General features: G+C 44.7%; 1 protein-coding gene across 2 annotated transcripts in view; it reads left to right on the top strand.

Annotated features, from left to right (window-relative positions):
- Positions 1-2,694: 2,694 nt before the first annotated feature.
- The window catches only part of LOC126150074 (serine protease inhibitor-like), a 184,748-nt gene continuing 172,783 nt past the window's right edge, over positions 2,695-14,659 (top strand). The window contains exon 1 of one of the 2 annotated variants that reach the window (XM_049915851.1): positions 2,695-2,845. The gene's annotated coding sequence lies outside the window, so the exon portion shown is untranslated. The remainder of the gene's footprint in view (positions 2,846-14,659) is intronic. The other variant, XM_049915852.1, reaches the window with a different exon arrangement.

The following is a 14,659-nucleotide window of genomic DNA, read 5'->3' as shown; positions in this document are numbered from 1 at the left end:
AGTACACTGAGCTTCTGCACCATTTCAGTGCAGTAATGTGTTCATTGTAAATAAGTATTACAGTAGTTGTATTACATGTTTATTACCTTATAAATAAATAAAAAACTTTTTTATTTTAAATTCAGTGCATTAGTATTTGTAAAATGACTCTTAGTGTTCACTAAAATATGACGATCATTCCACTTGGGACCTGTGGAATGGTACATTAGCTTACTTGTTTTAGTTGTAAATATTTGTCGTGTATTGTTGTTTTTCTGACATGTTCCACAGCCTGGAGGACCTCCTCACTACGGATCAATTGGAATGAAAGTAAATCTAATCTAATCTAATCAACACAGTACAGACGGCAACTCTAATAAATACGAAATAAGACGAAGAGAAATGCCACTTTCATTCGAAGACAGCAATTACACTCAAGTCATCGCGATTTATGATGGTTCCTCTGAACATTACAAAAGGCGGGACGTGATTTTTAATGGAGTGTGTGAAATGCAATGTTTTGTGGCCAGGACCTCCTGACAGGTAGACCGGTCGGCTGATGCAAGTCTTTGAGTTGACGCTCTCCGGCGGTTTGCTCGTGGAGCTCTGGTACTCTCTTAACACAGCCACGACACTTTAAAACTGTCATACCGAAGGTTGCTGTATCTACGTTCTTCCTGGGTTCGGCGTGTACTCTTTGTGACTGAAGCCCTTTTTGTGTTTTCCCGAGACCCTCTAACCTAAACAACTGCCCAGTCCACGCCACACAGCCCCTAGTACCCGTGTAGCCGCCTCCTGCGTATAGTCTACTCCTGACCTATTCAGTGCATCGTACTCTGCCGCATCGTACTGCATCTGCAGCAGAAATTTTTTGGCACCACAGTGACACAAAGATTATAAATCGGTTACTCCAAGGACAGCTTCGAGCCAGACGCCGTATAGAGTGCATTAAACTGTCCCTAAACCTACGCCATTTGCGACTTCAGTGGCGAAATGCGGGAAACGTTGGAGGGCACGGTGGAGGTCTGTGATGTTTTCTGATGAAAGCTGGTTCTGCCTCGGTGCCAGAGATGGCCTTTCGTTGGTCTGAAGGAGCTCAATTGAGGATTTCAGCCAACCTGCCTGCTTGCTAAACACACCGGACCTACACGTAAATTTATGGTCTGGGGTGTGATTTCGTGTGATAGCAGGAGTACTCTCGTGTTTAACCCACGCTCCCTGACTGCAAATTTGTCCGTCAGTCTGGTGATTCGACTTGTTGTGCTGACATTCGCGAACAGTATTCCAAAGGGTGGGTGTTTTCCAACAAGATAACGCTCGCCCACGTACCTCAGCTGTAACCCAACATGCTCTACAGACTGTCGGCATGTTGCCTAGGCCTGCTCGATCAAAATTGGTTCAAATGACTCTGGGCACTATGGGACTTAACTTCTGAGGTCATCAGTCCCCTAGAACTTAGAACTACTTAAACCTAACTAAGCTAAGGACATCACACACATCCATGTCCGAGGCAGGATTCGAACCTGCGAACTTAGTGGTCGCGCGGCTCCAGACTATAGCGCCTAGAACCGCCTGTCCACCCCAGGCGGCCCTGCTCAATCACCATATCTGTCTCCACACTCGGGACAAAATCGGATGACAACTCCAGCGTCATCCATAAACAACATTAACTGTTCCTGTATTGACCAACCAAATGTAACAGGCATGGAAGCCCACAAACTGACTTCCGCACACGTACGACTCAATGCATGCACGTCTGCGTGCTTGCATTCAACAGCCGGCCGTGGTGGCCGAGCGGTTCTAGGCGCTACAGTCTGGAACCGCGCGACCGTTACGGTTGCAGGTTCGAATCCTGCCTCGGGCATGGACGTGTGTGATGTCCTTAGGTTAGTTAGGTTTAAGTAGTTCTAAGTTCTAGGAGACTGATGACCTCAGATGTTAAGTCCCATAGTGGCCAGAGCCATTTGAACCATTTGCATTCAACATTCTGGCGGTTACACCGATTATTAATACACCAGCATTTCACATTTTCAAAATGGTTCAGACGGCTCTGAGCACTATGGGACTTAACTTCTGAGGTCATCAGTCCCCTAGAACTTAGAAGTACTTAAACCTAACTAACCTAAGGACATCACACACATCCATGCGCGAGGCAGGATTCGAACCTGTGACCGTAGCGGTCGCGGGGTTCCAGACTGTAGCGCCTACAACCTCACATTTTCAATGGCTTATCTCGCACCTCCATTATCCTGCTATATTGCAATTTGAATCACGTACATTTGTTACCTAGATAATTGTATTCCCGAAATTTCATTGGCATTGCGACTGCTTCCGTCAGTGTGTTTTACAGCCCGTTTTATGGTGCTGTAGTGGAGATATCCAATAGGATACGCAAAAGCTCCTTTTATGACCAGCACTGGACGCTGCGATCTTGAGTGGTATTTACCACGAGCCGCCAAACCGCTTAGGAAATCGGGACATGTGACCTGGAACAGCGCAGCGAGTTAACGGAAATCACGAAGATCGGGGAAACGTACGAGGTCAGCAATGCAAATCGTAACGCAGTTCTCAATACTACGCCCGATCGCGGAATGCGCAGGTGCGAAGGACGTCAGCGCGATCTCAGAAGCAGAGGATGAGCGGCAGGTACGGCGGCAGGCCGTGTCCTTGTTGTTGCGGCGCCCGAGGGCAGAGGTGGTGGGCAGTGGAGGGGGCAGCTGGGGCCCTCGCCAGCCGCCTCAGCGGTCGTCCAGTCGCGTCCAGGGCAGCGGTCTGAGTGGAGCGCCTGCACCGCGGCCTTCAGCGACAACCAGCGCACACGCCGGCCCTCGTCCCAAGACTGTCGACCGTCGGCACAGCCAAGCAGGTACGCTCGTGATTTCATTAACGTATGTGCTCGGTGGAAGAGGAGATTAGTGTTTAACATCTCGTCGACAACGAGGACATAGGGCCCTTTCAAAGGAACCATCCCGGCAATTTGCTTGTAGTGATCTAGGGAAATCACAGAAAATCCAAATCAGGATGGCCGGACTAGGGATTGAACCGTCGTGCTCCCGAATGCGAGTCCAGTGTGCTAACCACTGCTCCACTATGTGCTCCGTGTAAACTATAGGGAAGCGTCGGGTTTAAGCTTATCCATTTTGGATATTGTACATGGTAGGTAGGACAGCATTGGAATGGATTTGCAATTGCCAATATATATAAGATTTTCCATTCAGAATGACCAGTATTCAGGTATATGAAGGAGAAAAGCCTAGTAAACCTGGGCTCTAAAATGCATACCTTAAGAGCTGTGAATGCTTGTTCAGTAGAAGGGAAGTGTTTCACAGTAGGAAGATCAACAAGAGCTAATAGCTCTCGAAGTATGCATTTTAGAGTCCAGATTACTAGACTTTTTATTCTTCTTTTATCTCAAGATTTTAAACATGGCTGAAACAGCAACTGTTGAAATTCTTCACGGTAAATGATTACAGGCAAAACAGTTGCAGGGTAAAGATTTATTAAAATTCTTGACCACAGTTTCGGTATATCTAAATATACCTTCATCAGAAGTAAAATACACTAAAATTACATCCTGCAATGGAGATTAATAAAAAAAAATGGAGATGATGTTTTAACTACTGACGACGCCTTTGGCACAATTGTTTCATTAATCTCCATTGCACAATGCAATTTTAGCGTATTTTACTTCTAATGAAGGTATATTTAGATATACCGAAACTGTGGTCAAGAATTTTAATAAATCTTTATCCTGCAACTGTTTTGGCTGTAATCATTTACCGTGAATCTTCTTTTATCTACAGTACGACCTCTCAGAATATGGAAAACAATGCAATAGAAGAGATTTGTTTCACATTATCGAATATGAAGTGCTCAAAGCTCTTAAGATATGCCCCAAACAGCCCATGTTTAATGAACATTTCTTTACTTCTCTCGTCCATGCCACTACCTCCCAAAACGTGGAAAGCAAAGAGCTTGGATTAGAAGAGATTTCTTTCACAGTACCGAAGATGGAGTGAACGTAGCTCTTAAAGTCTGCACTTTAGAACCCATGTTTAGTAGTTTAGTAGACGTTCTTTCCTAATTTGCTTCTTTCTACTACCTCCCAGAATGCGGAAAGCAAAGAGGTTGCAGTAGAAGCGATTTGTTTCACATTATTGAAGACGAAAAAGTGCTCAAAGCTCAAAAGGTATGCGCTTTACAGCCCTTGTTTGCTGGACATTTTTGTTCTTTGGGCCATGCTCGCACCTCTCAAAATACGGAAAGCAAGGAGCTTGCAATAGAAGAGATTTGTTTCACTGGATCTAAGTTCGAAAAGTACTCTCAGGTTTTAACGCATGCTGTTTACATCACGTGTCTGCTACGCTTTTATGCATTAAATGATTATTCCTGTCACATCCTGATTACTGATCATTCCTCCTGCGACATCCAGTATACTGTTGGAAATTAAAACTGCAACGCCATGATGTATAGCAACAACAAAGTTTTATCTACAATAGGAAGAACATGTGCTTGGCCTTCAAAAGGTAAGTTATCAGTATTTTAGTACTCTGCAACTGTATATTAATCGAATATAGTTACAGAAAACTGCAGTCTGTCATTTATGAAATATTTCTTCTGTGAACTAGGTTTCCAGCTTTTTCAGGCTCATCTGCAGATGAGCCATGCAGGACTTTTCATATTCATGTTTAAGCACGGTGTTGGACACTTAATGTGTGTTCAGGTACGTCTAAACCTATACTCTCCGAACCACTGTGACTTGCATGGCAGATGGTACGACTCATAGTACCGGTCATTAGGGCTTCCTCCCGTTGCATTCGTGAATGGTGAGAATGATTGTTTAAATGCCTCTGTGCTTGCTACAAGTAATCAAATTTTATCCTGACTGTAGCGTCACGTAGGGGATTGTAATATATTCCTAGGGTCATTACTTAAAGCCGCATTTTGAGACATTGCCCCTAGGTTTTCTGGGAATATTTCATGGGATATTTGACGTATATCTTCAAGAGGTCGCCGGTTTAGTTCTGATAACATCTCTGAGACATTCTCCTGCAGGTCAAACAATCGTGTGACCATTCGTGCGGCCCTTCTCTGCATATCTTCGATATCCCCTTTTAGTCCTATACGGCATGGTTACCACACAGTTGAGCAACGTTCTAGGATGTGTTGCACGAGTGAGTTGTAAGCTATCCCCTTTGATTGCATTTCCCAGTTATTCAGCAATAAACAGAAGCCTACCACCTGCTTTACCCACTACCGAACCCATGTGATCATTCCTTCTCGTGTCCGTAGAAGGTGTTACAGCCACGTATTTGTATGGGATCGTTTTGTGAGGTGTGCAGCTTCACATTTCTGAACACTTAAAGCAAGTTACCAAACTTTGCACCACTTTGAAATCTTATCAACATGTGACTGAACACTTGTGAAGCTTCTTTCAAACTGCACTTGATTGTAGATAACTGTATCATCTGTGAAAAGTCTGAGTTTACTATTAATATTGTCCGCAAGGTCATTAATATATAACATGAACAAAAATGGACCCCACACGTTTCCATCGGACACACCCGAGCTTCTACATCTGGCGATGGCTTCTCATCTCAGATAACTTGCTACGTCCTCCCTACCAATCGCTTCATGGGGCGCTATGGGCGATACTGGTGTTATCATTCAAATGCAGCTTCCATTTTCATTCCCTATCTGTCAAGGAATCAATCAATATTCTCCACAAACAGTGTCACCAAAAACACGCCACCGTACAAGGTTTCGTCTACAACATAAGTTGCTGTTCATCATTAGCTGTAAAGCACATCCTGTAAGCTTTCATCCGTCCGGTCCTACGAGTGCTGTGAAACGAGGGTCTAATAACTCGAAATCGAATAATTCAGGCCACACTAGACTCTGAATGAGCAATACTAGTGAAGCAAGTGTTTGTAAATTGACCGCGTTTCATAAGAAACAGTCAGTATTGTATAGAGGGTTATGATACGTAACCGGGTGTGGTGGGTCCACTACCTACAGTCCATGACTGGTGTACGAAAACAGAACACTACTCTTTACGGGAATTTAGAGATGTGCATTTGATGTACACTGAGGCGACAAAAGTCGTGGGATAACGATGTGCACATATACACTCCTGGAAATGGAAAAAAGAACACATTGACACCGGTGTGTCAGACCCACTATACTTGCTCCGGACACTGCGAGAGGGCTGTACAAGCAATGATCACACGCACGGCACAGCGGACACACCAGGAACCGCGGTGTTGGCCGTCGAATGGCGCTAGCTGCGCAGCATTTGTGCACCGCCGCCGTCAGTGTCAGCCAGTTTGCCGTGGCATACGGAGCTCCATCGCAGTCTTTAACACTGGTAGCATGCCGCGACAGCGTGGACGTGAACCGTATGTGCAGCTGACGGACTTTGAGCGAGGGCGTATAGTGGGCATGCGGGAGGCCGGGTGGACGTACCGCCGAATTGCTCAACACGTGGGGCGTGAGGTCTCCACAGTACATCGATGTGTCGCCAGTGGTCGGCGGAAGGTGCACGTGCCCGTCGACCTAGGACCGGACCGCAGCGACGCACGGATGCACGCCAAGACCGTAGGATCCTACGCAGTGCCGTAGGGGACCGCACCGCCACTTCCCAGCAAATTAGGGACACTGTTGCTCCTGGGGTATCGGCGAGGACCATTCGCAACCGTCTCCATGAAGCTGGGCTACGGTCCCGCACACCGTTAGGCCGTCTTCCGCTCACGCCCCAACATCGTGCAGCCCGCCTCCAGTGGTGTCGCGACAGGCGTGAATGGAGGGACGAATGGAGACGTGTCGTCTTCAGCGATGAGAGTCGCTTCTGCCTTGGTGCCAATGATGGTCGTATGCGTGTTTGGCGCCGTGCAGGTGAGCGCCACAATCAGGACTGCATACGACCGAGGCACACAGGGCCAACACCCGGCATCATGGTGTGGGGAGCGATCTCCTACACTGGCCGCACACCACTGGTGATCGTCGAGGGGACACTGAATAGTGCACGGTACATCCAAACCGTCATCGAACCCATCGTTCTACCATTCCTAGACCGGCAAGGGAACTTGCTGTTCCAACAGGACAATGCACGTCCGCATGTATCCCGTGCCACCCAACGTGCTCTAGAAGGTGTAAGTCAACTACCCTGGCCAGCAAGATCTCCGGATCTGTCCCCCATTGAGCATGTTTGGGACTGGATGAAGCGTCGTCTCACGCGGTCTGCACGTCCAGCACGAACGCTGGTCCAACTGAGGCGCCAGGTGGAAATGGCATGGCAAGCCGTTCCACAGGACTACATCCAGCATCTCTACGATCGTCTCCATGGGAGAATAGCAGCCTGCATTGCTGCGAAAGGTGGATATACACTGTACTAGTGCCGACATTATGCATGCTCTGTTGCCTGTGTCTATGTGCCTGTGGTTCTGTCAGTGTGATCATGTGATGTATCTGACCCCAGGAATGTGTCAATAAAGTTTCCCCTTCCTGGGACAATGAATTCACGGTGTTCTTATTTCAATTTGCAGGAGTGTCCATATAGCGGTAGTATCACGAACATGAGGTATAAAGGGACAGTGAATTAGCGGAGCTGTCGTTTGTAGTCAAGTGATTCATCAGAAAAGATCCCTGACGGGATAATGGCCACGCGATGGGAATTAGCAAACTTTGAAAGCGGAGCGGTAGTTGGAGCTAGAAGCATGGGACATTACGTTTCGTAAATCGTTATCAAATACAATATTCCGAGAGCCACAGTGTCAAGACCGTGCCGAGAATATCGAATTTCAGGCATTACTTGTCACCACAGACGATGCAGTTGTCTACGGCCTTCACTTAACAATCGAGAGCAGCGGCGTTTACAGTCATTGCTAACACAGAAGCAATACTGTGTGAAGTAACAGCAGAATTCAATGTTGAACGTATGACGAACACATCCGTTAGGACATTGCTGCGAAATTTGGCGTTAATGGGCTATGGCAGCAGACGACCGGTGCAGCTACTTTTGCTAACAGCACGACACCGTATGTAGTGCCTCTCCTGGGCTCCCGACCATATCGGTTCGGTCCTAAACGAGTGGAAACCCGTGGCCTGGTCAGATGATCCCGATTTCAGTTGGTAAGAGCCGATGGTAGCGTTCGAGTGAGGCGCAGAGTGTTGTGACTTGGCAAGACAGCCAAGCCACTATGACCGGTAGCCGAAAGGCACGCGTTTAAGCTCACGCAGGCTGGCGTGACGTCTGGAACAGTTAAAGGGATTGAGACTAGCAAATAAAGTACGTAGCTGATTGAATACTTAACTTTAATCGCTAATTGGTGAACATCGGTCTGACGGTACATGCATCACAAGATAAATAGCAAATGATAAAGGCGCCTTGCTAGGACGTAGCAAAGGCCGTAGCTGAAGGCTATGCTAACTATCGTCTCGGCAAAGTCGGCTGTACAACTGGGGCGAGTGCTAGGAAGTCTCTCTGGACCTGCCGTGTGGCGGCGCTCGGTCTACAATCACTGATAGTGGCGACACGCGGGTCCGACGTATACTAGCGGACCGCGGCCGATTTAAAGGCTACCACCTAGCAAGTGTGGTGCCTCGCGGTGACACCACACAGAGCCCACGAAGCGATGTACCCAAGTCATCAACAAGGGACTGTGCAAGCTTTGGTGGGTGGCTCCATAATGGTGTGGGCTGCGTTTACGTGGAATGTACTGGGTCCTCTGATCCAACTGAACCGGTCATAGGCTGGAAATGATTATTCTCGGCTACTTCGATACCATTTGCAGTCATCCATGGACTTCATGTTCCCAAACAATGGTGGAACTTTTATGGATGACAATGCGCCCTGTCACTGGGTCACAATTGTTCGCGATTATTTTGGAGAACGTTCTGGACAGTGCTAGAGAATGGTTTGGCCACCCGGATCGCCCGACGTGAGTCCCATCGAACATTTATGGTACATAATCGAGAGGTCAGTTCCTGCACAAAATCCTGCACCGGCTACACTTCCGCAATTACGGACGGCTATAGAGGTAGCGTGGCTCAGTGTTTCAGCAGGGGCTTCCAACGACTTGATGAGTCCATGTCACATCGTGCTGTTGCACTGTTGTTGTTGTGGTCTTGAGTCCAGAGACTGGTTCGATGCAGCTCTCCATGCTACTCTATCCTGTGCAAGCTGCTTCATCTCCCAGTACCTACTGCAACCTACATCCTTCTGAATCTGCTTAGTGTGTTCATCTCTTGGTCTTCCTCTACGATTTTTACCCTCCACGCTGCCCTCCAGTACTTAACTGGTGATCCCTTGATGCCTCAGAACATGTCCTACCAACTGATCCCTTCTTCTTGTCAAGTTGTGCCACAAACTCCTCTTCTCCCCAATTTTGTTCAATACCTCCTCATTAGTTATGTGATCTACCCATCTAATCTTCAGCATTCTTCTGTAGCTCCACATTTCGAAAGCTTGTATTCTCTTCTTGTCCAAACTATTTGTCGTCCATCTTTCACTTTCATACATGGCTACACTCCATACAAATACTTTCAGAAACGACTTCCTGACACTTAAATCTATACTCGATGTAAAGCTGCACTGTGCCGGGTAAAAAGAGGTCCGACACGATATTTGGACGTATGCCTTGTCTTTTGTCACCTCATTGTACGACGAAGCAAGATGTTTTGCCCGGAAAACGGAGAAAATCTACAGAGAACAATTTCACATGAGGTTTCATCCTAATTGGAAGAAATTTATAATAATCAATCTGAGGCTAAACTGAATCGTTCAACATAGATTGAGCTATTCAGCATTTGCAAAAAAAATGGTTCAAATGGCTCTGAGCACTATGGGACTCAACTGCTGTGGTCATAAGTCCCCTAGAACTTAGAACTACTTAAACCTAACTAACCTAAGGACATCACACACATCCATGCCCGAGGCAGGATTCGAACCTGCGACCGTAGCGGTCGCGCGGTTCCAGACTGCAGCGCCTTTAACCGCTCGGCCACTCCGGCCGGCCCAGCATTTGCGTCAAATATTTATTCGCCTACTATAATTTGAGGTAAGTTTGTATAATATGTGAGAAAACTGATCAAGATGCAACCGTTCATGCAATACACACTTTGAAGAATAAAATGTAGAGCAGCAATTACACTCCTCTAAGAAATATGTGCAGTCAATGGGACCAAATGATTCTGAACCCAGAGTTCAGACATTGTATTCTACACATATTCATATCTGTAGCTATACTCCGCAAGCCACCATACTGTGTTTAGCGGAGTGTACTTTGTGTACTAAAGCCAAGTCCCCTTTTCCTGTTCCAGTCGCTCATGATTCGCGGGAAGAACGATTGTTGGTAAGGGTCCGAGTGAGCTCGAATGTAATTTTACCTTCATTGTTTTTTTTATTTCTTTTTTTTTACGTAGGATCGAACATTGTTGGAACTTGCTGCGGGAGCATACCGTCATGCAGAATGCCTCTCTTGGAGCGTCTGCCTATGGACTTCGCTGAGCATTTCCCTGACACTTTTGCGCCTACTAAATCAAACAGTAGCGAAAGAGTTATCTTTTTTGGGCCTTCTCTGTTTCCTCCAGCAATGCCGGCCCCGGTGGCCGAGCGGTTCTAGGCGCCTCAGTCCGGAACCGCGCGACTGCTACGGTCGCAGGTTCGAATCCTGCCTCGGGCATGGATGTGTGTGATGTCCTTAGGTTAGTTAGCTTTATGTAGTTCTAAGTTCTAGAGGACTTATGACCTCAGATGTTGAGTCACATAGTGCTCAGAGCCATTTGAACCTCCAGCAATCCTATCTGGTACTCATCGCATACTGACAAACAGTATTCAAGTATTGGTCGAACGAGGGTTCTGTAATCTACCATCTTTGTGGGTGGACTACATTTCCTGAAGACTCTTAAAATGAATCTGTCCGGCATATACCTCGGTTGTGATTAGTTTTATGTCGCTTTGTACGCATTCTCCGTTATTTATCGATGTGACCACTTCCAGTTATTGTTTTGCAGTCGTTTAATGAACCGATTAATGGTCTTTTTGCGCAATACGTTACATTTGTTCATGCTTAGCTGCCACTCCCCGCAGGAAGCTTGATCCTCTGCAGGTCTTCCTGCATTTCGCTATAATTTTCCAGTTCCGCGACTTCCCTGTTTGCAACCGGATCATCCGTGAAAAGCCTCACCGAACTTCCGACATTATCCACTAGGTCATTTCGAAATAGTATTGAGAGAAGTAATGGACCTATAACGCTCCCCTGAAGATACCTCTCCGCTGAGAATGACATGCTGTGTTCTGTTTAGTAGAAACTCTTCAGTCCAGTCACACAGCTTGTCTGTGTTGCTATTATTTTAAAGTATTGCAATAAAATATAACTTGTTTTTGCTAATATTCATTGCTGAGTATTATTTCCTTATGGCCAAATACCTACCTCAGGATTTTCTACAATTCATATACATTAACATACTTTTCATATTTCACACATCCTATATGCATGTACCATAAATGTAGATAATTCCAGGAAATGGGCATACGTAGACCTCTACATTTATTCACATAAATTTCGTGGCTGTGTATGACGTCGTGAAACGACATTATGAGGATTTTTTCAATATTCGCCCATTACTCGTCCTATATTTGTGGTTCATTTTTTCTTGGAATTCACGTCTATGTATAAAAATAAGAATTAGATTTTTGTTTCTAGAGCAGTATAAACTGTGATGTAATTGTTTGAAAATTAATTATTCAATAATAGAAAATAACGCTGGTCCAATTATTTAAAACAGCAGTTAAATTGTTTATGAAAGCTTTATTATAAATGACATTCACGTCCTCCATAACACAAATTGTGTACCGGAACTGAGAAAAAGTAGGGACTGTCAAATCTTAATGTTCCATAGCGGTAGGATGGGGTTCAAAGACATTTGCCGGCTGACAAAACACTATCGGTAGTGTTCACGTTGCGACGTTGGCGAGCTGTGTAGAGTGACAGCATCAGATGACTCTTCTTTTTTATAAACGAATTACGACTATTGATGTGGCATTGGATTTCAGTTCTATTAAAATACAGATAATGTGCAGGTCAGGAAAGTATTTGGATTCACTGATCATTGTGTTTTAGCCTTTTGTGGATTCGTGAAACCACTGAAACGTACATACACACGAAAAGTCTCAAAATTAGCGTTTTGTGCAACAAAATACACACGCTGACATGTTAAAGAAAACTCACAAGCTTCTGCTTTTGGTGGCGACTCTTCTTTCTGCGACACCAACCACCATTACTCAGGTATGTTCATTTTGTTTCGGCTTAATTTCGCATCTACTGTTACAAATCAAAATTTTTGACCTAGTCCTGAACACAAACTCATGGAAGAATTCGGTTTGTGGGACGAAGGGGAGCACTTAGTTATGAAGATCACGTAAAACGTTTGTGTGACTCGTTCTCGATGGATTGTTTTCATTCTAACCTGCAGGATTGAACCACATGAAAATATTACGGTGATGCTCAGTGAATCTATTACAGAAAGTTGATAATGTTATACCAAAATTATTTTATTTAAATATAGACAACAAGTACTTCAGATCCACCGTGGAATAGCTCCACGTACGAATACATTTCACGTGGGGTATCAAGTGAGACAATGTCACTAAGCAATCTAAAGCCATATTGAATGTTAACCGAACCTGACTGTTTCAAAAATATGAAAAGATTTTCCAGAGACCACTACCAGCCACTAAATTTGTTGACTGCTTGAATTATTTAATGAAATAAAATGTCTGAGGTGTAAAGCTGATCTTCAGGCTATAGTGGCGATACAAAAATATTTACCAAAGTGCACATTGATATTAAAGTTGTTCTATACTGCCTAGGTATGTGCTGTGGTCATCCTGCGGTGTAAGAGAAGGGAGACCTTATAAGAGGGAATATTGACTTCGTATGTTGGCCTGCTGTTCACATAAAAAATTTTAAATAATCACTCACGTTGTTCACATGAAAAGGTGTTTTCTTATAGTGTTTTCAGTCACCTCTATTGCAATGTCTTCTTGCGACTAACGTTTATACCTCTAAACGTGATGCTTTATTGAATAAGTTAAGTAAGTTAGCAAATACTTTGACGCAGCGGTTTCTGGAAACCCTGTTTCAAATGCCACTGAGGCTGGATCAATTTTCTGGGCGTGCAGGGCTTAAGTCACCGCCTGACCACATTGATTTTGGTTTTGCTGTGATTTCTCATGATTACAGACGACGAATTTCAGGATGGTTCCTATAACAAGGTCCCAGGACATTTTCTGTTTCGGCGCTCTCCTATACAACACTGGCATCCTCAAACCAAGATACATTTTAGACATTCTTCTCGAGGTACAGACGACACACCGCATGAGAACAAGATTCTGTCTACAAAAATACTACGTATTCTTCTACTAAGTAACTTACGTTCTATATGTAACACTGGGGATTAAAAGTTACTGTATGGTGTTCGGGAACACTGGCAAACATTTTGAGCATGGGGTTTTCTATGTCGAGAACCTTTTTTCCATATATCCTAACCAATTTTGAATGGTAAGTGCTCTATCAAAAGTGTTTGCCATTATGTAAGTGGTTATATTGTAATTATAGACTACCTGTAAAATGGCTCTTGTATCTTTGGTGGTACAGCTTATGAAGAAAGACATCCCGGCGTCTAGTGTTTGAGGTATTTACAAAAGCAGCAACTGGAAACGAGCAGATAATGCTCTAAACTTGTTTGTAGTAGACGAAAAAAAGTTTTTCAATTAGTAACGCATCGTTGCCACTGGGAGAAGCAATGTTCTCACAGCACAACACATCTTCAAGATAATCCGAAGCTTCCATTACCGAAGAGAAACTTCGTTTGTTGTTGTTACAGAAATCTTGTTTTGTCTGCCTCAGATGGATGGACACTTTTCTTGTGTGCAGATTGTATAGACCGTAACCATATGAACATACGATAGTGGCAGCACTGCAATATCACATTTCAAGATTTAGCAGAGATTATCTGAGGGAGACAAAAGCAAAACGAGGATAATGGAATGTAGTCGAATTAAATCGGGTGATGCCGTGGGTATTAAATTAGGAAATGAGACGCTTAAAGTAGCAAATGAGTTTTGCTATTTGGGGAGGAAAATAACTGATGATGGTCGAAGTAGAGAGGATATAAAATGTAGACTGGCAATAGCAAGGGAAGCGTTTCTGAAGAAGAGACATTTTTTAACATAGAGTATAGATTTGAATGTCAGGAAGCCGTTTCTGAAAGTATTTGTATGGAGTGTAGCCATGTATGTATGTGAAACGTAGACGATAAATACTCGTAGTTTAGACAAAAAGAGAATAGAAGCTTCCGAAATGTGGTGCTACAGAAGAATGCTGAAGATTAGATGGGTAGCTGACATAACTCATGAGGAGGTATTGAATAGAATTGGGGAGGAGTTCCTGGCACAACTTGACTAGAAGAAGGGATCGGTTGGTAGGAGATATTCGGAGGCATCAAGGGATCACCAATTTAGTTCAAATGGTTCAAATGGCTCTGAGCACTATGGGACTTAACATCTTAGTTCATCAGTCCCCTAGAACTTAGAACTACTTAAACCTAACTAACCTAAGGACATCACACACATCCATGCCCGAGGCAGGATTCGAACCTGAGACCGTAGCAGTCCTGC

This window comes from Schistocerca cancellata, chromosome 2, assembly GCF_023864275.1.
Source record: "Schistocerca cancellata isolate TAMUIC-IGC-003103 chromosome 2, iqSchCanc2.1, whole genome shotgun sequence".
NCBI lineage: Eukaryota > Metazoa > Arthropoda > Insecta > Orthoptera > Acrididae > Schistocerca > Schistocerca cancellata.
The sequence above is the reverse complement of the archived record's forward strand: the minus strand, read 5'-3'. Positions and strand labels throughout refer to the sequence as shown.